The sequence below is a fragment of the Macrotis lagotis genome, chromosome X, assembly GCF_037893015.1.
Source record: "Macrotis lagotis isolate mMagLag1 chromosome X, bilby.v1.9.chrom.fasta, whole genome shotgun sequence".
In the NCBI taxonomy this organism is placed as follows: Eukaryota; Metazoa; Chordata; class Mammalia; order Peramelemorphia; family Peramelidae; genus Macrotis; species Macrotis lagotis.
Window position 1 is genome coordinate 218,721,012 of NC_133666.1, and position 23,634 is coordinate 218,744,645.

The window sequence follows — 23,634 nt, forward strand, 5'->3', positions numbered from 1 at the left end:
ATTCTTAAGTACATCTATGTACACTTATCTTTACCAAGAACACCTATGCCCTTCCCATGTGATTATTGGATATTTTGAAGTCTATGTACCACAGAGTTTATAAACTCAATCTGTTCAAAACTGAACTTATTATTTCCACACACACCCCAATCCCACCCCTCTTCCTAATTTTCCTATTTTTGTAGAGGACTTCTCACTTTCACTCTCCTCTATGTCCAATCTGTTACCAAATTATGTGGATTTTCTTTGTGTATTATCTCTGCAATAGACTCCCTTCTCTTCTCTGATATTGCCACCACTGATCCAAGCTCTCATCACCCATGAGCTTTTTTGCATTTATTTTTAACTCTGGTGCCTCACGCAGTTCATGGTACATAGTAGTCACCTCATAAATGGAGATGGGAAGCACAGCATAGCATAGCAATCTTTTTCATAGTAGCAAATTAATAAATATATGTTAATTTAATTTGATCTGATTTTAACTAAAGGAAAAGTAAAAAAAATCCCATTTTTTTTACCTATGATCATATTAGGGTCCATGATTTTCTCAAATCAGCATGATACAAAACCATACTATGAAAACCTGTTGTTTCACTGTATAACTGTAATCCTTGTGTCAGATCTGTCAACATACAAAGCAATTGAGTGCAATTTGGAGGGGACAGGTATTTCTCACTTCTTGGGTTTGTTATCCTCACATAAATAATCCTGGAAATACTTTAGTAAAGACACCAAGTCATCAGCTTACTTTAGCTCCAATCTACATTTTAAATAAATTATTTTCTTCAGAGAGCTTTTATATGTCCTTTTCCATATGGCAATTCTGCTTTTTAAAGTATTCTTTTCCTCATTGACTTTTTGGACTGCTTTTTTCCATTTGCCCTAAAGTGGTTTTTGAGATGTTGCTTTCTGCACTATGTTTTTTATAATTCTTTCACCAACCCAATGACCTGGTTTTCAAGATTTTCCTACATTGCTCTCATTTATCTTCCCAATTTTTCCTCTACCTCCCCTACTTAATTTTCAAAATCTTTTTTGAGCTATTCCATAGCCTGAAACCAATTCATATTTTTCTTGAATGCAGAAGCTTTGACTTTGCTATCTTCTTTCAAGTGTGTATTTTGATCCTCACAGGACCAAAGTAATTGTCTGGGGTCAGATTTTTTTCTATTCTTTACTCATTTCCAGCCTACAATTTGTTAATGTGGGGCTCTGTTTCCAGGGTGGAGGATGCACTGTCCCAGGTTTTGGGGGGTTTTTGAAGCTGGTTTTCTGGGACATCCCCTCCCAAGGACCTCAGTTCCTCCAAGGACTTATGAGAGGCTCTGACTGCTCTTGTGGCCTGTGTCCTGGTCTGTGGATGATCAAAGGCACTTCCCACTGCCCTGAAGCTGTGAGGAGGGTCCCTGTTCCACTATGGAAGTAGAGCTTCTTTTCCTAAGATAGGGCCCCAGACCATGACTTGGATCTGAGTATGGGCATGGCAACAGAGTCCTGCCCCAGGGATAGCAGAGGGACCTCTATAATTTACCCCAACACCCCCCCCACCACTGTTAGTGGACTGAGTGCTCTGGAAGCAGCTGCTGGGTGGCTCCACAGGCCCATTCTGAGGTGGGTCTGCACTGAGGCTTCTGCTGGTCTGGACTCTGAACTCTGCTGCAGCAGAATTTTTCTTCTGTCCTTCCCAATTGTTCTTGGCAATCACTGACTTGGCCAAGGTCACAGAGCTAGGTATTATTGAGTGTCTGAGGCTGGATTTGAACTTGGGACTCTTGACTCCAGAGCAAAGCTTTAGAAGTAAATGTTGAAACTTGTTTTTGCATGTAGCTGGGGGAAAAAATTAAAAAAAAGTAAAATAATGTTTCTGAAGCACAGGTCTAAGCATGCCATTCTCCTGCTCAAAACCCTAAATTTGGATTCTTTCTTTCCTCTAAGATAAAATCCAAACTGCTTAGCATAGCATTTAAGGTCCTCTGTAATATGCCTCCCATATCCCTTTCCAGCCTTATTTCACATTCCTTCCATTCATGTACTTTTTTGTTACAACCAACATAGACTACTGGTCTAACTGTTTTCCAAACTTGACTTGGCATTTCCCATTTCTGGGCATCTGCAGGCTTGTCCCCACTACCTGGAAGGCTTTTGAGAGCCTTCTTCTTTCCTTTAAACTAAGTTCCCACTTCACCTTTTGTGTGATAACTGTGAATCAATTAGGTTAAAGTGTTTTCTTCCTTTTCTGATATTCTTAGGGAACTTTGTTTGTACCTCTCCTTTACTTCTGTGTTAAAATTGTATCCTTTTTTTGATCCCCTTGACCATCTTCCCTTCCTCTAGTTAGTATAGTAAGTCTATAAGTAACCTGTGTGGAGGAAAGAGCAGAAAATAAGATTGTAAAGGGGAATCTGAATGTCATGTACAAACTATCCCAAAGATCAAAGGAGAATAATATGCAAATTAAATCACATTTTAACTATAATTCACATCCCATTAATAGGGACTGACTCAGGAGAAGCCATCTAGACATTGCTTGCTGAGATTTGTATGATACTTAAATTCCAGACAAATCAAAATCATCAGAACATCAAAAATGTTTTTAATATTGAGATGATGACTTTGAAGTTTTGCAAATAACTTTGAGATGATCTGGATATGTTAATGAACTAACCCCAGGGCAGTACAGATAGGAATTGTTCTGTTCTACCCCCCAAAAACCTAGAAAAATTAGAACTCAAATTCCTGTCATCCAGCACTCTTCCATCTCTAATGGGTCCATGATGCCTTGGGCATCACAATTACATGAGTCATATTTTCTGCCTCTCCCTTTCTCCATCCTCTTCCTCACACTCTCTTCCTTCACCATAGCATTCCCCTATACCTGAGTTGAACCAATATGCCATTATATTCCTATATACTTTTTGTTATCTGTCTCTAGACCTTATTAAAGTGTGGTTGTCACTTTGTCTCTTGCTGCCAACTGTGGTCTTAATCCATATGTACCCAAAGAATCAGGTGTATCTGTAAATTGTCCTGCAAATTATCAATTCACCCTATCCCTTCCCATCTCACATAAGGCTTATTTGTTTACAATTCATAACCCTAACTCCCCAGAATAGAATAGTGACTCTGTTCTAGATGGAAGAGAGCTTCATTTAAGTGTTAGTACTTAACATAAGCCTTATGAGGGTTGGATGGAGGGGGAAGTGGGGAAGATGCTCAAATTTGTGATTGATATGGGGAACCTTGTATGGACACTTACTACCACTACAGATGAACAGTTGTTCTGTACCTCTGAGGCCAGCTTTCTATGGTTACACCATGGTGCATTGCATATATGTGTATAATGTTGGTTTAAATATTAATTTAAATGATTTAGTTGAATTTGTGTGCATCTCTAAAGCTTTAGATGATATGGTAAGTTTGGAAAGTTCTGAGTAAGAGAAATCACAATTTTGGAATAGCACCTCAGGAAATATTGGGAGGCAGAATTTCGTCCAGGATGAATTGTCTTAGAAGGTAGTAGTATACTAAACTCTCTGATGAGTTATGACTCAGAACTCTTATTTCATTGCTCTTGTGACCACTCTGGTTCCATGGGGTACATAAAATATGGATTACCTTGTGGTATGAAGTCAAAGAAGAAAATTCTAGCAGAATAAGTCTCTTTTCAAAAGTGTTAATATTGAGTTTTTTCTAAGAGTGGAGCTGGGGACCAAATGGTAGGGACCAGGAAAAGAAGCATCCTCCTTCTCACCTCTACCTCATCAATTTCCTATCTCCTCCATCCCTGACACTTTTAAAGATAGACAAGATGGTTTAAGCTAGAGGAAGACAAGAAACTTTTTAAAATGATTGATAATGAAAGTATATCTCAGAGAGAAGATATGTGTTCTCAAAATATAATCTTAAAATGATAGTAATTCTATTAAAAGCAATATTAATTAAGTAGTATCAATAATTATTTTGAGAATTCTGGATATAGATAAAGGACTAAGTGGATGATTTGATTAAAGCATAACCCTACAGCTTACATAAATAGTCTAAGTGGTGAAATTAGTCTCTTTTCTTGGGAGGCAATTGTGGTTAAACAACTTTGCCCAGGGTCACATAGTCAATTAGTGTCTGAGGTCACATTTGAGCTCAGATCCTCCTGGCTTCAAGACTGGTGTTCTATTCATTGCACCACCTGGCTACTCCAGTAGCACATTAGTCTTGGGACAGCAAGAGTGCTGACCTTGAAGCCAGGAAAACTAGAGTTTGAATCCTGCCTCAGGTACTTATTAGTGTCTCTGGGCAATTGACTTAATCTCTCAGTCTTAGTTTTCTCATCTATAAAGTGGGAATAAGCCTAGCACCTTCTTGAGGATAAAATGATATCAAAATTTTCAAAATGCTTTGCAAACATTAAGAGAGATATTTAAATAGTAGTTATTAAGTTCAATGCATGGATTAATTCCATAATGGTAAACATGAGAAAATTCTAAAGAACTCTTTTTATTTTATACTCTTTCACAAAGAGCAAATAATGTATTTAAATAACTAATAATTCTGCTGCTTAGGGCTCATGGAAATATTCAACTCTGGAATATTGAGATGAACATAAAAGATTCTGCCAGATCTTTCCTAGGAGTAAATTATTTGGCGAAAATGTTACTTACATTTGTAAACTGCATTAATTCTTAGGTAACTATATGATACAGTTGATAGGAGTTGGTTTTGGATTTAGAAAGACCTGAGTTCAAATCTAACCTTAGACACTCACTCATGGTGTTATCCTGGGTAAATCACTGTTAAGTAGCTGTCTCAGGTTGTATTTGTCTCAGTTTCCTCATCTGTAAAATAGGAGTAGTCAAAACACCAATCCAAGAGTTGTTGAGAAGATCAAATGAAATAAAAGTTTTTTATAAACCTAAAGTACAGTGTAAATGCTAGCTATTACTGACACTATTGAACTCTATATGTCATTTATACAAATAATTGACTTTCTTGCACTAAATAGTGTCTTTGTGGTCCAAAGGACTGGTGTACACCTCCAAAAGTTCACTAGAATGATTCTAAAAGTTAACTGCTAAGTCATCAGAATGCTTCACCATCATTTCAAAAAGATTGTCTAAATTATAGAAGCTCTTAGAAGGGGAAGACACAAGGAGCATCTAAGGCAAATGCATTATAGGGAAGTTATTTTAGAAGATGTTTTACTATAAAAAGAAAGAAGCAAATTAGAGTAATCTGTCCAACAGAGGATAACAAAAAGCCAGCAATGAAAATTATTATTTTTTCTAAATTAGTAGCTAGTCTGGAATCAAATGTTTAAGCTTGTTAAATCATAGGGTTTTTTTAAATGGAACTTTTTGATTATGTATGCAACATGAGAAGATTCTTTCAGGCTATAAAACATGTACATGAAATGAAAGTAATAATCCTACAATCTAAATAAGAAAGCAAAGGGAGAAATGTTCAAAGGAAAACTTAGATTTGGGGGAAAAATTGAATTGGCATATTTGAATATCAGAATAAAAAGCTTGGAGATAAAATGATGACATAGTCATCTGGCAAACTATGGTAAATAAATTTGAAGTTTTTTTGGGGGAAATAATTTGGATTTTGTTGTTTTGTTTTCTCTTTTTACCTCTGAGAAATATTTCTGTGTTGGAGAATAAAGATACAATTTTCAGCTCTGTTTGGGGCCTTCTCATGATTTTTTTTTAACTGTTGAATCAGTTTACCTTTGTCTTTCTTACTGTATAGAAAGAGGGTACAGTTTTTGACTCTCCTTCCCTGCAAAAGAGGAAAAAGTGTTATGTTTTACACATAAAAATATGACTGTTACAAGGAGTTGGTTTTTGCAAGGTTTAAAGTCAATCATAAGTGGGAGAAGTGGTTCATTTTGAACCAAGATGTTAGGCAGCTTAGGAAGCAAAGAAGTTACCTTTTGGAGAAAATAGCTATCCAGGAGAGAGATGTCTGTATAATCATTAGTTCAGGTAATATTGTTAAAATTAATAATATTGTATCTTCAAAAAAACCTGACTGGTCATAAATGTCCAAATCAATAGTTTTCTTTCAAATAATATTTTACATTAATAAAATATTCTTGCTTAAGAGTAAATGAAATACCCGCTCCTCACATAAATATAGACTTGCTTCAGTGATAAAGTAAAGGGGAGAGGAAAAAAATTAAAATAAAATAATGATAGTAATAATTGTAGGTATGGCCAGGTGGCACAATGGATGGAGCACCAGCCCTGGAGCCATGAGCACCCAAGCCCATATCCGGCCCTGTACACCCGGGTCCAAATCCAGCCTCACACACCCAATGATCACCCTGCTATGTGGCCCCAGGCAGGCCACCCAGCCCCATCTGCCCTGCACCCCCCGAAAATAATAATAATAATAATAATGATAAAAAAAATGTGCTCGAGTCTTTGTTCCAACACCAACAACTCTGTCATGGGTGGATCACATTCTTTATGATAAGTCTATGGCAAAAGTTACTTCCATATTTTTCCACTGTTGCCATTGCTGATCGCAACTCCCTCCTTTCATATTTCTCCACTACCATGTACTATATTTTCTCTCTCCTTTCACTCTGACTCCGCTGTAGGGTAGCTGAGTGGCACAGAAGACAGATCCCTGGTCCTGGGGCCAAGAAGCCCTGAACCCCCCACCAACCCTTAGGCCCAGCATCCATCTGGACCTATGGTCCTGGACAGGCCATCCAATCCCAGCCCCTTGCAAGAAGAATAGTTTTCTTTCAAGTATTAAAACATCCATTCTAAATGGAAGCTCATAAATTTATGGTCATAAGCTTCAAGTTTTCTTACTAAACTCCAGCTGGTAGAAACAAATTAAAGTTCATAAATCCTAAAAATTTATTGAATTATCTGTGGAATATATCTCTCCATTAAATCCTCACTTATGAGGAAATGATTATGATTAATGCCAGAGAACGAGTGATAATCTGGTGTAATGCTGCAATTTCTAATGTTACACAGATTTCTTGTCTTGGATTCCTTCTGCTTTCCTCAGATAATAATAATCACAGTTTTGCCAAAATAAAAAAAAAGGTACTTGAGTCCTTTGGAAGATGAAATGATTATGTTTCAGGTGGTCAAGGAGAGCAGTTCCATGCAGCCAATATATCAAATGGGGACTATATAAATTATTCTTTTTATTATAGAGAATTTGTGGATAAAAAAATGTTTCCAGTTTTAACCTCTTTCTTGCGTTTTAGCATGACATCTGAGCACTATGCAGCCTCCCCTGACCCTCTTACCATCTGTGGGTGTGCTCTGGAGGTGCAGGCTGGTTCCCCCTGATTCTTGTGGTAGGTTCTGTGGCTGGGTGCTCTGTTGCAAGGAGCCATACATGCCAGAGAAATCACATCTTCTCAAATGACTTCACCCAATACTAAACCCTCCTCATCCCACAAAGAATAAGGTAAAATGAAATAAAAAGAGAAATGTGAAAAGGACAATTGAGAGAACAATGTGAAAATGGGGACAATATTTTATTTATATCGATTACCTATGGATCCAGGAGGTCCAGTAATTCTAGAGATTGGAAGTGACTTGGACCTAGCATATTGTCTCACTTTGTATCTATATTGAGCCTCTCCTATCTCTCTTTTTTTTGTTTGAATTAGGGAGACATGCGTTTCTTAAAGCATTTTCCCATATCCTTCTCCTGCTGTGGCCAAGAAATTAGGATTGTCCTTGTACCCTACTGAAATTCTTTCTGATCTTAGGAATGTTTTTAAATTTTATTTTTATTAATTTCATTAAATATTTCCCAATTATGTGCAATTTTTTAAGAATCACTTTAAAATTTTGAATACTAAATATTCTCTAAAGAGAATATTGCATACAGTAACAGTAACCTTATAAGATGATTAACTTTGAATGACTTAGCTCTCCTTAGCAATAAAATGATTCAAGACAATTTCAAAAGGCTTGTGATGGAAAATGTTATCCATACTCAGAGAAATAACTGATAGAATCTGTATATGGATAAAAGCATATTATTTTTACTTTCATTTTGGTCATTTCATCCTTCACAATATGACAAATATGGAAATATGTCCTAAATGACTACACATATAATATATATCAAACTGCTTGCCATTTTTAAGGAGGTTTGGGGGTAGACAATAGAACTTAAAATATTTTAAAATGAATGTAAAAATTGTCTTTAGGGAGGAGCCAAGATGGCGGCATGAAGGCAGCATTTCCCAGAAACTCCTTCCCCAAAATAATCCAAAAGCCATCAAATTATGACTCTAGCCAAAATTTAGAGGGGCGGAACCCACAGAAAGATTGAGTGATACATTTTCCCAGTCCAAGATAACTTAGAAGTTCCCAGGGAAAAGTGTGTTTCACCAGAACCAGGAGTTGGAAAAAAGTCCTAGTTGACTGTAGCCCAGCCCAGCCTGCAGCCCCAGCCCAGCCCAGGGACACCAGGAACAGCTTGAAGGGGTGGTGAGAAAACTCTGCTACACCAGAATGAGTGTGGAGTGAGGAGCACTGGCTGCAAAAACTGCAGCAAGAATTGGGAGAAACCATCCTATACTTCTAGAGCACACCCACAGACAGTAAGGGGTCAGGGGAGACTGCAGAAATCTCTCTGCTTTCTCTGGGGCAGGACTCTGCTGTTTGCCCACCCTCAGCTCCCGGTTGCAGTTTGGCCTTCCATACTAAGATAGCAGGCACCCTCCTCACAGCTCCAGGGCAGAGGGCACAGGCTAGAGAGCATAAGAACCTGGAGGAATAAAGGTCCCAATGGGATGTTCCCAAAACACTCCCAAAGCCTTGGTTGGAAGTGCTATAAATTAGTCTTGGGCTGAGGAAATGAGTAAACAGAAAAAGAAGAATCTGACCACAGAAAATTACTTCTGTCCCATGGAAGATCAAAACACGTATTCAGATGACTACAAAATCAAAGCTTCTGTATCCAAAACCTCCAAGAGAAATAGAAAATGGGCTTAGACTATGGATGAACTTAAAAAACACTTTGTAAAGCAATTAATGGAAGTGGAGGAAAATTGGGAGGAGAAATGAAAGAGATGAAGAAAAATCATGAAAACAAAATCAGCAGCTTGGTGAAAGAAATACAAAAAAAAATACTGAAGAAAATAATATGTTAAAAACCAGTTTAGACCAAATGGGAAAAAAAAGCAAAACAAAAGGCAAATGAAGAGAGGAATGCCTTAAAAAGAAGAATTGGCCAGCTAGAAAAGGAGATAAAAAAGCTCTCTGAAGAAAATAACTCCTTCAAATGCAGGATGGAACTAAAGGAAGCTGATGATTTTGCGAGAAATCAGGAAGAAATAAAACTCTTCCCAAAAAACCAAAAAATAGAAGAAAATTTGAAATATCTCACTGGAAAAACAACCAACCTCAAAAACAGATCTAGAAGAAATAATTTAAAAATTATTGGGCTACCTGAAAGTTATGACCAGAAAAAGAGCCTAGACTTCATTTTTCAAGAAATAATACAGCAAAATTGCCCTGAGATCCTAGAAGCAGAGGGTAAAATAGAAATTGAGGGAATTCACCAGTCACGTCCTGAAAGAGATCCCCCCCCCAAAAAAAACATCCAGGAATATTATAGCCAAATTCCAAAACTCCCAAGTCAAAGAGAAAATACCAAAAGCTGCCAGAAACAAACAATTCAACTACTGTGGCTCCATAATCAGGATTACACAGGATCTGGCAGCATCTATATAAAGGGCTCATAGGGATTGGAATATGATATTCCAGAAGGCAAAAGATCTTGGTTTACAACTGAGAATCGACTACTCAGCAAAACTGAACATCGTCTTTCAGGGGGAAAGATGGACTTTCAACAAAACAGGAGACTTTCAAACTTTCCTATTGAAACAACCAGAGTTGAACAGAACAAGTACAGGACTCTGATGAACCACAGAGGGGGTGGACAAGAAAGACTAACTATGGGGAACTGAATGATGTTGAACTCTTTGTATTCTTGCATGGGAAGAAAATACTAATAACTCATATGAACTTTCTCATTTATAAAAGCTGTTAGAAGGAGCATATATAGACAGGACACAGGCAGGAGCAGAATATAATGGTATAATATAGTAAAAAGATGGAGTCAATGGGTGATAAAGGGAAGTACTGGGAGGAAGAGAAAGGAGAGGAAGAAGGAGCTAAGATATTCCACATAAGAGTCAAGAAAAAAAGCCTTTTCAATGGAGTGGAATGGGGGAAGGTGAGGGAGAATGAGTGAGCCTTCATTCTCATCAGAAATAGCTAAGAGAGGAAATAACATACACACTTTACAGGATATAGAAATCTATCTTACCTAGAGGTAAATGAGAAAAAAGGGATGGGATAAGGGAGTATGGTGAGAGGGAAGGGGGGGGATAGGTGACAGAAGAGAGGGAAGATTGTGGGAGAGGGTACTCAGATACAACACACTTTTGGACAGGGACAGGATGAAAGGAGAGAGGGAGAAAAGAATAAATGAAAGTGGGGAGGAATAGAGTGGAGGGAAATTCATCTAGTAATAGCAACTGTGGGAAAAATATTGAAGCAACTTCTCTGGTGGACTTATAATTAAGAAGGCAACTCACCCGAGAGAGATGGAGCCACTGGAGTCTGAACATAGACTGATGTACATTTTTTTCTCTCTCTCACTATTCTTGAGGTTTCTCATCTTCTTGGAGGGGAAGGGGGTTTGTTTACTCTTATAACAAAATTATTGTAATAATATAAGATGAATAAAACAAAAAAAGGAAAAATATATGTAGTCATGAAACACATTACCACAATAGTCATGTTGTGGATGTAAACATAATCCTCCCTTCCCACCCTCCCCTCTCCACAAAAAAAGAGAAATCTCAAGAAAAATAAAGTGAAAAATAGGTATACTTCAGTCCATGTTTGGATACCATCAAGCTCTGTCTTTGGGATAAATAGCATTCTTTATCATAAGTCCTTTAGAATTCTTTTGGGGTAAGTTATTTACAGCTGAACATTCTGTAATATTGCTGCTTGTATCTAGCACATTTACCATTGCATTATGTAAGTTTTTTTTTACTGAGAGTATCCTGTTCATCATTTCCCATAATAGAGCATCATTTCATCTCAATCACATATGACAGCTTGTTCAGTCACTCCCCAATTTAGTGATTTTTGTATTAGGAACAATTTAATATTCTAGAAAATACTATTTGTTTTCCAAAACAAACAAAAACAATTGTCTTTACATGTAATTAGAAAAAATACAACACTATTTTAAATATATCTAGCTATTTATTTCCTGTAATTCCTTCTATCACTTGTTTGGTCATAAACTCTTCCCTTTTCCATAGTTCTGATGGGTACATTTTCCCATGCTACCCTAATTTAGTTATGATCTCACCCTTTATGTCTAAATCATTTTATTCATTTTTACTTTATCTTGGTATACAGTGGGAAATCTTGGTGCCCAGTTTCTGTTAAACTCTGCTGTTTTTTTTAGCAATTTTTGTCAAATGTTGACTTCTTATTCCAAAAACTCAGATCTCAGAGTTAACCAAATACTTGATTACTATGTTCTTTTACCACTGTGTATTATAAACCTAATCTATTCTAGTGATCCATCACTATGTTTCTTAACCACCACCAGCTTATTTTGATCAATACTGCTTTGCCAGGAGGTCACCTTTCTTATTCTCTTGGTTATATTGTTCTTTTGTTCTTCCAGATGAATTGTTACAATTTTTCTTGCTCTAAAAATAACTCTTTGGTAGTTTGCTTGGTATGGCACAGAATAAGTAAATGTACTTAGGTAGAATTGTCATTTTTAATGTATTGGTTTGGCCTATCCATAAACAATATTTTCCCAATTGTTTAGATCTAGCTTTATTTGTAGGGAAAATGTTTTGTAATTATGTTCATATAATTCCTGAGTCTCTCTTGGCAGGTAAACTCCAAGTATTTAATTGTCTATAATTATTTTAAATAGAATTTTTCTTTCCATCTTTTCCTGAGGAATTTTGTTGATAGTATATAGAAATACTGATGATTTATGTGGGTATATATTATATCCTGTAACTTTACTGAAGTTGTTAATTCCATCAATTAGTTTTTTTAGTTGATTCTCTAGGGTTTTCTAGGTATAATATCATATAATATGCAAGGAGGGATATTTTGTTTTCTCACTGTCTATTTTCATGCCTTCAATCTCTTGTTCTTGTCTTACTGCCATAACTTGCATTTCTAGTATGTTATTGAACAACAGTGGTCATAATGGATATTCTTGATTCATTTCTGATGTTATTGGGAAACCTTCAAGTTGATCCCCGTTAGAGATAATGCTTACTCTTGGTTTCAGATGGATACTATTTATCATCTTAAGAAAGACTCCGTTGATTCCTATGCTTTCTAATGTCTTTAATAGGAATGGGTCTTGTGTTTTGTCAAAGGCTTTTTTCTTCATGTCAATATAATCATATAATTTTTGTTGTGTATATATCCATGAATTTTACTTAGATTATCATTTTATTGGCATATAATTGGGCAAAATAGCTCCTAAAAATTTCTTTGATTTTCTCTTCACATTACATGAATCTACTTGATGGCTATAGATTTAGAAATATATGAGTCTTTTTTTGAACTTTGATAAATGGGCTATGTTACTTTATGATATTTCTACTTCCCAGGATTTTCTGAAATTGTCTTTTTCATAATTTTTATGAAGCAATAATATTCAATTATATCCTATACCACGATTTGTTTAACCAGTCCATAATTGATGAATACGCTGTTAGTTTCTAGTCTTTCCTCCTCTTTTCTTACTTTAATGTCAACCTTTACTATTGTTTTCCTCCCTCTTGAAAATTGTTCCCCATTCCTTTCTGTTTCCCCACTGAGTTTGTTGAATAGTAACACCAAGCTACGTGAGGGTATATGTGTGTTCAGGATTTCTCTGTTCTATTTGGAAAAGAGTGTCATCACTGCTGATCATGTGACCATCCCCTTCCTTCTTCCAGGTTTATATGTTCTTCTCATAAACTCCAATGATGAGAACTAGTAAGTCCTACTCCTTCTTCTTCCTTTAGATATTGAGTTATTCCTTCTATCTGTCTTTTTCTTTTCTCTCTTAAAACCTTCATAATAGAATCATTCTCAGGTCTTCCATTTTTTCTTATATATCTCTATGTTTTTTGAGGACCTTACAGTTATCAAGGAATAATTGTTTTCTCTTACCCTATTGAAATGTTAGCATTTCATCAATATAACAGACCCTCTCAAAGTTTTGAATAATTACTATTCTAGGCTATCTTTAAGTTTTGTACTTACAATTCGTTTTTATTTTATTTTTAATTTATGGAATAAAATATGCATTTTCATAACAGTACAATAAAGAGAATGATTGTGCATGAGATTACATTTGTACTATTCACAACTTGCTATAGTTTTCAAATATACAACAAAGTTATCATTGTAAATCTCTTATTTTCCTTTTTTCTTCTCTCCCTTATGATTACATTAGACACAAATAGGTTCATATATGTAAAATTATTCTATACATACTTCTATTTATAGTTCTTTCTCCGGATATAGATAGCACCTTCCTTCATATATTCTTTATAGTTCATTTGGGTATTTAAAATAGAGAAAATAACTTATTAGCTCAAAATTCTTTTTTAAAACTATATTACTGCTACTATATATAATGTTCTCTTGGTTCTATTCATTTTGCTCTTCTTTATTTCCTTCAAGTATTAGGTCCAGGCTCTACTTCTTGCTGAACTTTTTAGTGGGGGTGGTCAGTTTTGCTTGACCGCCTACATTTCTGTGTTGACCTCCATCTTTGGGAGTTAGACCTCCATGAATTTTTAAGGTTCAGAGGGTTCAGAGTTCTCTATGGTATCTTAGAACAAAGTGTTAAGGACTTCAGAACCCCTACACCTGGGATGCCTTGGTCTGAGTGCTCTTGTGCCATATTTTTTTCAATTATTGTAAATGTCTCAATAAAAAAAATAAAAAATATATAAAAACACAAAATAATAGATCAAAAGGTAGATTTTATTCTGGGAATAATTCTAGAAAGTATTTGTAGTATCTGTGACATACACTTATGTATAAGGCCCACAAAAGTTAGTCTGTGGTCCATATTCCCTCAAAACAATAGCACCAACACATTTATTTTTTAATTACAAAGAGGGGGCAGTTGATTTGAAGCAAAAGCATTTAATGAAACAATATAGCATGAAAATAACAATTAAATATTTCCTCCACAAATTTGTGATACACTCTATAGAAAATATTCACTCTTAATGTTACAAATTAAATACAATTGAAGAGCACATGTAATTAATATCTTTATTTGAGGTACTTTTCTTCATCATAAAATTTAAAAAGATACTGTGCTTTTGAACTTATAAACTGAAGAATTAAGCAGGTCACTTGCACACCTAACATTAGCATAGGGAAAAAATTTTTCAACTTTCTCCCTATTTAAAATGGAAATCTACCTTTGCACACATTAAAATTTCACAGGTAGTATCAAGATTAAATGAAAGAATGAAGACTTCACCTCATTGCCTCAGTTCAAACAGAAGAATGCTGCAGTTGTTCCCTTGAAGAATACTCTTTTTTCGTTAAAGTGTTTATCTTTTGTCCTGGTCAAGAATCCAGTCTCTTCCACTTAGGTTTGCTATTAGTATTTGTGTTTTCAATGAAACCCAGTAAGTTTCACAACTCAATTCCCATGCTTCTCCCAAAAAAAAGACTTTTTACTTAGCTCTTTAGTGTAGCCACCAATCTGCCTCAGATTACCAAGAAAATTTTTATGTATCCTTTGTTTCCTGGCCAGTGTTAGAGAATTCTCCTTGCCCAAATTCATTTGAGATAAATTAAACTTAAGGCACTTTAGAAAGAACTGCCTCTGTATTGTTTTTCACATTCATTTAAATTCATATAATTTCATAATCCACACAATTTCAAAAATTAATGAATCTACACTTGGCCATCATTTATCCAACCTCAGATATTTGAAATTTACTAGCTGCGTGGTCTTAGGCAAGTCACTTAATCCTGATTTGCTTCACATCCAGGGTTATCTCCAGTTGTCCTGATTCATATTTGGCCACTAGATTCAGAGGATTCCAGAAAAGAAAGTGACTTAACATAGCACTCCCTCACACAAACCCAATTCATGTACTTATTTATTCAACTTGTGAGAATTCCTCCCTATCACTTTTAAATTTTCTCTTCTAGAAGTGCTCCTGATCAAATATCTAATGATTGCTCACCTTGCTGACTCTGATCCACTGATAATAACCAATCATTAGTATATTCCTCTCCATATCCATGAACCAATGAAGGACCTCACTGTTCTACAAATAAGATACATATTGTATAAACACCCACACACACACATACAAATATACAACCAAGATGTGAATTTTGGTCAACATATGATACAACTTGCAAATTATGCTCATTTTATCTTTGGGACAATTTGTACTTGTCTTCCAGGTTCAGCTTTATAATCTTATTTCCTACTATAGTTCCTTTATACTGACTACTTATAAACTTACTATATTGACTAGAAGAAGGAGGAGGGAGTGGTGGTGGTGGGAGTGGGGAACAGAACAAGATATGATTTTAATATACCTTGGCAGGTGGATTTCCTTCTTATGCTCATAAGTATCTGCTTTTATTTTCTGTCTCAAAAACCATCCCTCTTTTTTAATCATATAAACAATTCTTATGGAGTTCAACAAATGTTTCACATCTGTTTTGGCCCAGTTGCTGTCTTCATCCCTTTACTTTGCTTGATGTAACATTTCTTAGTTTACTTCCACTGCCTTCTCTGTAGTCTTTGACAAGGAATATTTCTTTCCTAGAATTCTACATTATAACTTCATATTGTAAATAATTTATATTTAATGTATTTACTTAAAATATGTTAAATATATAATATACTATTATAATATTATAATTTGTATCTAATTTTAAGTAAATAATTTATTATAATATATAACCTAATATTTAATATTTATATTATCTATACATAAAGTGATAGCACAGAAAATTTCCAATCATTATAAGAGAAAGGTTGTATTTTTATATCCTCCAACAACTGAGAAATTCTACATTATAATGAAGAGTAACTTTTTTGGTAAGCTTATTTACAGTAGCAGTTTTGGTAGGCTTGACTGAAAATTCGTTGCCAACCAAGTCCTCAGGCAAAATTACCAAACTCTCAGGTCCTAGCATCTGGGCCTGACATATCCCACTGAGTCAAGGACATACATTCCTAGAACCATTATTGTATTTTTATTTACTTGAAGTTCAAATTCATCTTCAATATAAAATATTCTAACTGATCCAAAACAATGGGGCAGTTAAGCTGCAGCTGGTTCACTTCTTTGGGGGAACAGAAAAAACAAGAAACTCATTCATACAAATCAGAGTGGTGAAGGTCTTAATCCAATAGCTATTCCAATATGCTCCTTTCTAATAATCATTTTGTTGGATCAAGTCAGAGAGGTCAGATTCCAGGCCTGGCTTGTTTCACTAATGAACTATTGTGTGATCTTAGGTAACAGTCCTTTTACTAAAAGACTATTCCAGTTAAAATATTCTCAGGCATAAGTAATTCTCAGGTCAGTGTTAAAAATAGTCTGGGAGACCTAAGTCAATAAAAACTATCAACAAAGTTAAAAAAAAGTCAGCAAGGATGCTACCTAGCATCTCAAACATTCTCCTACTTAAATCTCAAAAACTATTTTTACATTTATCTTGACCACAGGGCAAATTGAGTAGTATATCAATCTACCTGGGTGAAAAGTTAACCTCAACTGCTCTACATCTCAACCACAGCTTCCTGGGTTGCAACAGTGCCACCTGGTCTTCTGGGAGTCTGAAGGGTTAATTCATCCTTTCCCAGTTCCATGGTTATCTGGATCCACAATATCTTGAGTCATGATTTCCAGGTTCTGATACCCCGCCCCCCTGCTGACATGATTCTCATAGAATTCTTCCCAAGTGTCTGTGAGTACCTAATGACCAGTCCTGCTTCAAATGTGAGTGGAACCACCTGTGGGAAATGTGCACACTCCTTTCCTAGATCAAGGGATGACTCTGACTATAAGTGTCCCAGAACTTCCTGTTTCAAGTTTGATTCTGTTTTGGGGGCTTTCTGGAGTCTAAAGAGTTGTAGACTCAGAGTTGATTGGTAGATGTTTTATTAACATTTATTATTTAGCAAAGTGTGCCAATTAATATTTTTATTGCTTCATTTATTTGTTTGCATTGAGTAAATACCACCATCATCACAATAACAACTTTTAAGTTAGCCAAATATGCATGTCTGTTTCTGTTAGAACTGATTCCATTTTTCTAGACACATGACAAATTTTTTTTAGGGTTTTTTTTTTTTGCAAGGCAATAGGGTTAAGTGGCTTGCTAGGTAATTATTAAGTGTCTGAGGCCACATTTGAACTCAGGTTCTCCTGACTAAAGGGCCGGTGCTCTATACACTAAGCCACCTAGCCGACCCAAAAATTTTTAATAACATATAGCTAATTCAAAGATAGAGGCTAAGGTTTATCAGTGAGTAGGGGGTTCAGAGTTCACTTTGATTAGGTAAATCCCTCAATCCACACATCATGAGTCTGTTCAACCTTGTAGAGAGAGAAAAAAGGGATCTAAGGTTGCAGATCTGAGAACCAAAGCAAACATGATCCTCCTCAGGGCAGGAGTAAACTTGTGGGGGTGGCTGTGTGATGGTTTGCCTAGTGAATGGCCATGGGTTTGCACAGACTACTTCCTCTGAAGTCTCTAGTCTTGTGAGGGGAAGAGTACTCATTCCAATTCCTCTCACTGACACATTGGCATGACATGATGGATGTCTACACTATTAACATTAAATACCCTGTGTTTTTCATCAAAGAGAATGGAGACTACACACTTTGTTATCATCAGTGAGGTTTAAATAGAATGATTGAAGCGCAGGCTCTGGAGTGGGAACCAGTTCTGTGGAATGTTCAAATCAGTTCTCTCTCCATTTACAGATACCAGTCATTGACATCATTTTTCTTCTCTGTCTCTCATTACAAATCTGGTACTTTTGACATTTTTTTTTCTCTTCAACTCACCTTGTGAGAATTTCTCCCTACCACTTCTAAACTTTCTCTTCTAGGAGTGTTCCTGATGAAATATCTAATGATTGCTCACCTTGCTGACTCTGATCCACTGATACAACCAATCATTAGCATATTCCTCTCCACATCCAAGAGCCAGTGACTCTGACCTCATTGTTCTACAAATAAGACACATATTGACTGGAGAAATTTTCACTGCCAGTCCTCCATACCTGGAATTCTTTCCATCCTCATCTATATTTCCTGGCTTCCCTGGTTTCCTTGGAGGTGCAGCTAAAGTCTTGACTTACCAGAAGTTGACCACCCTCTTTTTTTTTTTTTGCAAGGCAATAGGGTTAAGTGACTCGCCCTAGGTCACACAGCTGAGTAATTAGTGTCTTAGGTCTAATCTGAACTCAGGTCTTCCTGACTCCAGGGCAGGTACTCTATTCACTATACCACCTAGCTGCCCCCTCCATTCTCTTTCAGTCCTAGTGCTTTCCCTTTATTATCTCAGAGCACCAGCCTTGAAGTTAGGAGGGCAGATGTCTGAAACTGGTCTCAGATACTTGACTCTTACTAGCTTTGACTTTGGGCAGATCACTTAACCCTGACTGCTTCATATCCAATGCCATCTCCTGTCATCCTGATTCATATCTGGCCATTGGATCCAGATGGCTCTGAGGAGCAAGTGAGGCTGGTGACTTGGCACAGCATCCCCCTCATTCCAATTCATGTGCTTGTCATGGCATCACATCCCTGATGTCATGGTCATCTTCAAAAATGAAGGACAAAAATTATTATTATCTCAAATCTTGCCCCCTACTCTGAACCTTTCTTTGCTCTGTCCCAGTATTTTGCAGTGTCTTGCCCTTAGTAGACATTTGAAAATGCTGGCTGATTTGACTTATTTTAAGTCATTTAACTTTGTTGTTCAGTTCTTTCAAGTAATATAACAAAGACAGAACTTTGCTCTTGAAAGCTATTTATTGATTTATTAGTAGATTATGAAATTTGTAAAGGAAAAGATAGTGCTTGATTATCCCAATTTATAGAATTAGCCTGCTCTATGATTTTATAATATTTAATAGCTATTTGAATCACATTTTATGATTTATGCTTTAAAGGATTCACCAATGCAGATATGTATACATACACATACATATACACATAAACCTCTCTATAAATATCTATATGTGGATATATATGTACACATAGATATATATATATATACATACATATGTAAATACATACATCTAGATATAAAATAAGTGTTTCTATCCTCTTAATGAGTTGCTATGGCCAAAAGAAATTAAGCTTGCTTTCTATGACAGATACAGCTCATTGTTTGGTTGTACTTGAAACTTTTCCGTCTTGGAAGCATTTGCCCAAATTTTTTACTTTACTGAAGATCTGCTGTTATACTCTTTGAGCACTCATACAATTCCATGTTGAACTTGAACTATACAAGTAGGATTTCAAACATAATTAGGATTGAATTGTATAATTTGTCAATATTAAAAATATCCTATTAAAATGTAGACCTCTAGAAGTGTCACATTTTAAAATCATTATTAGCTAATTGTTGTCCCAAAGAAATTGGGTTACAGATTAAATGCTTGGGGGCTAGGAATTGGTCAGTATGAAGGAACAAAACCTTTTTCTAATAAGACATCATTCATCCTCTACTCTGATTATGACACTGATGCAACTTCCTTTGCTAAGTTCCTAGCTCTGATATGAATTTCTGGGCTGTCAGTCATACCAGGAGGTAGATAAGGAATGAATTTCAAGTCAAAGAATGAGAGTTCAGTTTTTGGCTTAGCTTCTTAACATGTATGAATTTGATCAAAGTAATTTTATTTCCCTGGGCCCGAATTTCCTAGCTAGGCAGAATGGTGTAAACTACAGAGTACTGGATTTACAATGATTAAGTTTCTACCTGGGCAAGTCAGCTTAATCCCTGAGCTCTCTTATTCCCTTAACTCTGAGTATTGTTTTCTCAATCTGTAAATGGCCAAATAATAATAATACTGATAATATTTATAATATTAGTAGCAATATTTTATAGGGTTGCTATGAGAGAAGGTAAGCAACTTTGCAAATTTTCAAGTATTACATAAATACAAGGCATTATTATGTTGTTATTTATGGTAGCCTTGGATTCTTTTCAACGATTTTTAAAAGCTTTGATCCTTTGAAATTTGGAATTTCTTCATTCATCTGCTGGATTGACTGAAGGTTGGGGTGCTGGTGGAGATGATGATGATGACGATCACTAGCATTTACAGAGCCTTAAAGGTTTGCAAAGCACTTTACAAATGTCTTATTTCATCCTAACAACAACCCTTGGGAGATAAATGCAATTATTATCCCCATTTTAAAGATGAGGAAACGGAAAACTTCTTAAAGTTAAATGACTCACCCAGGATTCCATAGTTAGTGTCTGAGGCCAGAGCTTAATAATAATGATGATGATGATCGCAATAGCTGACATTTATAAGGCTCTGTGCCAGGTACCATGCTAAATGCTTTATAATTATTACCTTATTTTGTCATGTAAGTCCTATTATTATCACTCCCATTTTACACATGAGGAAACTGAGGTTGATAGAAATCAAATGAATTGTAAATTCAATACAATTGTAATTTAGTAAAAGCATATGAGCCTGGAATTGAATTTAGGTCTTACTAACTCTAGGAACAACTCTCTAAGAAATTCAAACAGATGAGACAGAGAAATAAGACTTGTGAAAATCAAATGTAGTTGTAGAAGAAAAAATTTTTTGTGGGGTAACAAGAAGTTTTCATTAACAATCTCCTGTTTCATCTACCCAGTTGTAGAATCTTCATTCAAGGCACAAAACAAATGTACATAATTATATTGTTACAATAAAGTGCCTTAGAAGGTAACCCTTCTCCACTTCCCCATCCTACAAATAAATAAGATCTAGGGTTGGGGGAGATGGGTGACGCTGGGGAAAGGGAGTGGTCACAGGCACTAGGGAACGATCCCCTAGCAAAGCAATGTCCTAGATGGATATGTAGGCTCCAGAAGACTGTGCATTCACCAAAGCCCTTCCCATTTGTCTTACAAAGAAAAAAAAAAACCATTTCCACAAACAAATCCAAAGGAAAGCCACTAGGATTGGAGGGGAGGGGGGATAACGTAAAATAGTTCACTTTTCAGATGCAGAAACACATTCACAGAAAAGAGTACTATGCCCAATCACATAGCTGGCACGCACATATAGACTCCAGGACTCGAAAGCAGCTGTCTAAATTCGAATCAGGCTCTAAATTCAGGGTTTGCCCTTTTCTTTACACCACTCTGCTTCTCTTGTCTTCTCTCCAAAGAGGCTGTGAACTTCCCAAGAATTGTCAGCACTAACCCTCAAGGACGCTAGGCAACACCAGCGGAAAGGGCCGAGATGCTACAACTTGTGGTCCCAACACATATGCAAATTCACACGCAGGGCGGGGTGGAGGAGAATCCCGTCCAGACGCCACAGAAACAAAATTCCGGCCTTTGGCTAGGGTGGCCACCCCGGAGAGGCAGCCGCGTCCAAGTCGGAGTCACAGCCAGGCTGGCGGATCACTGTGGACTAAGACCCGGGAGCTAGAGCCGCGGCGTCTCTTCTTGCCGCCTCCCCAGGGGCGGCGAGGAGCGTCTTTGGACCAGCGGCGCGTCCCGAGTGAAGTGCGTGGAGCGGGCCGGCCGGGGCCCCGGGGAGGCCACTCGCCCCCGCCCTGTGCAAGGCGACATTCTGGCTGCCGCCCGCCCGGGAACGATGCCCCTGAGCGCCGGGAGGGAGCCGAGGGTGGCCCGCAGCACCTCCTAACTTCGGCTCGCTGATGCGGGGCTTTGGGGGCGACCCCCGCCGCCGCCCGCCCTCGCTGCCGCCCCGGCTGCTGGCAGGCTAGCCCGCGCGGACGCCGCGCCCCCGACGGCGCGGTCCCAGGAGCAGCGGGCCGGGGCGCAGAGCCGGCGAGGCGGGGGCGAGGGAGGCAGCGCCGGGGCCTGGCCGCGCCAACGCCTGGGCGTCCGGGAGCTGGAACTCCGCGCTGCCCGGCGGCTCCATCGCGCCGCGGCCCCGCCGGCCTGGGGAGGAGAAAGGGGGAGGCGGGGGTCCCGAGCCCCCCGCCGCGGCTGTGCTGAAGCGCCTGGGGGCTGCCGGGCTCTGCGGCCGCTGCTGCTGCTGCTGCTGCCCCCGCCGCCCGGGGGCCCTGGGGGGAGGAGGAGAACGAGGAGGAGGAGGGGAAGAAGGGGAGCGGGCAAGGAGCATGGAGCCCCCGCCCGCCGCCTCCGCCGCCGCCTCCTTCCAGGCCCGGCTCTGGAAGAACCTGCAGCTGGGGGGCAGCAAGAGCAAGGGCGGCGGGGGCCCCGGGCCGGAGCCCCGCACTGCGGGGCCCCCCGCGCCCTCCCCGCCCCCGCCGGGGGGCAGCAGGTGGAGCGGCTTCAAGAAGAAGAAGCAGGCGCTGGACAGAGTCCTCTCCTCCTCCCAGCCCAACCTCTGCTGCTCCTCGGCCGAGCCTCTGGACGCGGCCGGCGGCGGCTCCGAACGCGGGTCGGCCCTGCGCCGCCGCCTCCGGGAGCACCTGCTCCCCGCCGGGAGGGGGCCGGCGGCCGCGGCCGGAGGAGCCACGCCGCCCGGAGGCCGCTCCCCGGATTCGGCGCCCTCCTCCTCCGCCTCCTCCGTCTCGTCCTCGCCTCAGCCGCCCCCGCGCGGGGAGCGGGCGCGCGATGAGGGGGCCAAGCCGCGGGGACCCCGCGCCCACCTGTCCCACCAGAAGAGCTCCTCCCTGCCGGGCGCCGCCTACCTGGAGCAGCTTCTGCAGCCCCCCCAGCCGCCGCCGTCGCCGCCGCCGCCCGCCGCCCCCCAGCGGGACCCCGCCCCACCCCAACCCGCCACCTCGGACCCAGCCCAGGACCCCCCGGGCGGCCACCAGGTGAGGCGCGCACGCTCCCTGCTGGGTGGGCGGGCGGGGGGTCTGTGTGCTTCTGGGACGGAAGCAGGGAGGGGTCCCCCCGAGTTAAAGATTGATGAGATGCTAGTGAGGGGGAGATACAGAAGTTCCCGCTGTCTTGGTACGTGTCCAACAAGTGATGGAGGCCAGGAAGAGCCGGATGCCCTCTCCGCCCCTTCCTAGCCAACTTGCTGTAGAATGCCCACCCTAAATTGCCTCCACTTTCCCGACACCTGCCACCCGAAATCATTTGATTGGTAAAAATGGAACTTTAGAAAAAGGAGACGTTATTCTTAGAAATGGATCCTAAAGGTGATGCTGGCGTGTGCCTAGGTTTTCTTAGAGGCGTTGAGTTTTCATGTGAAGCAACTACCAAGAGAAAGGGGCTAGAAGGGAGAGTTAGAGATTATTATAAATGTGGCTAGAGTGCCCTTTTATTCTTCTTAACTTTCACTAAAAAGTCTCAGGTATTAGCTAACAGGTGGATCGTGGCAGAGGTCACGTTTTTCAAGTTTCCACAGTAACGTGGGCGTTTTTCCTATCTGAAGTTTTAGAATATGTTTATC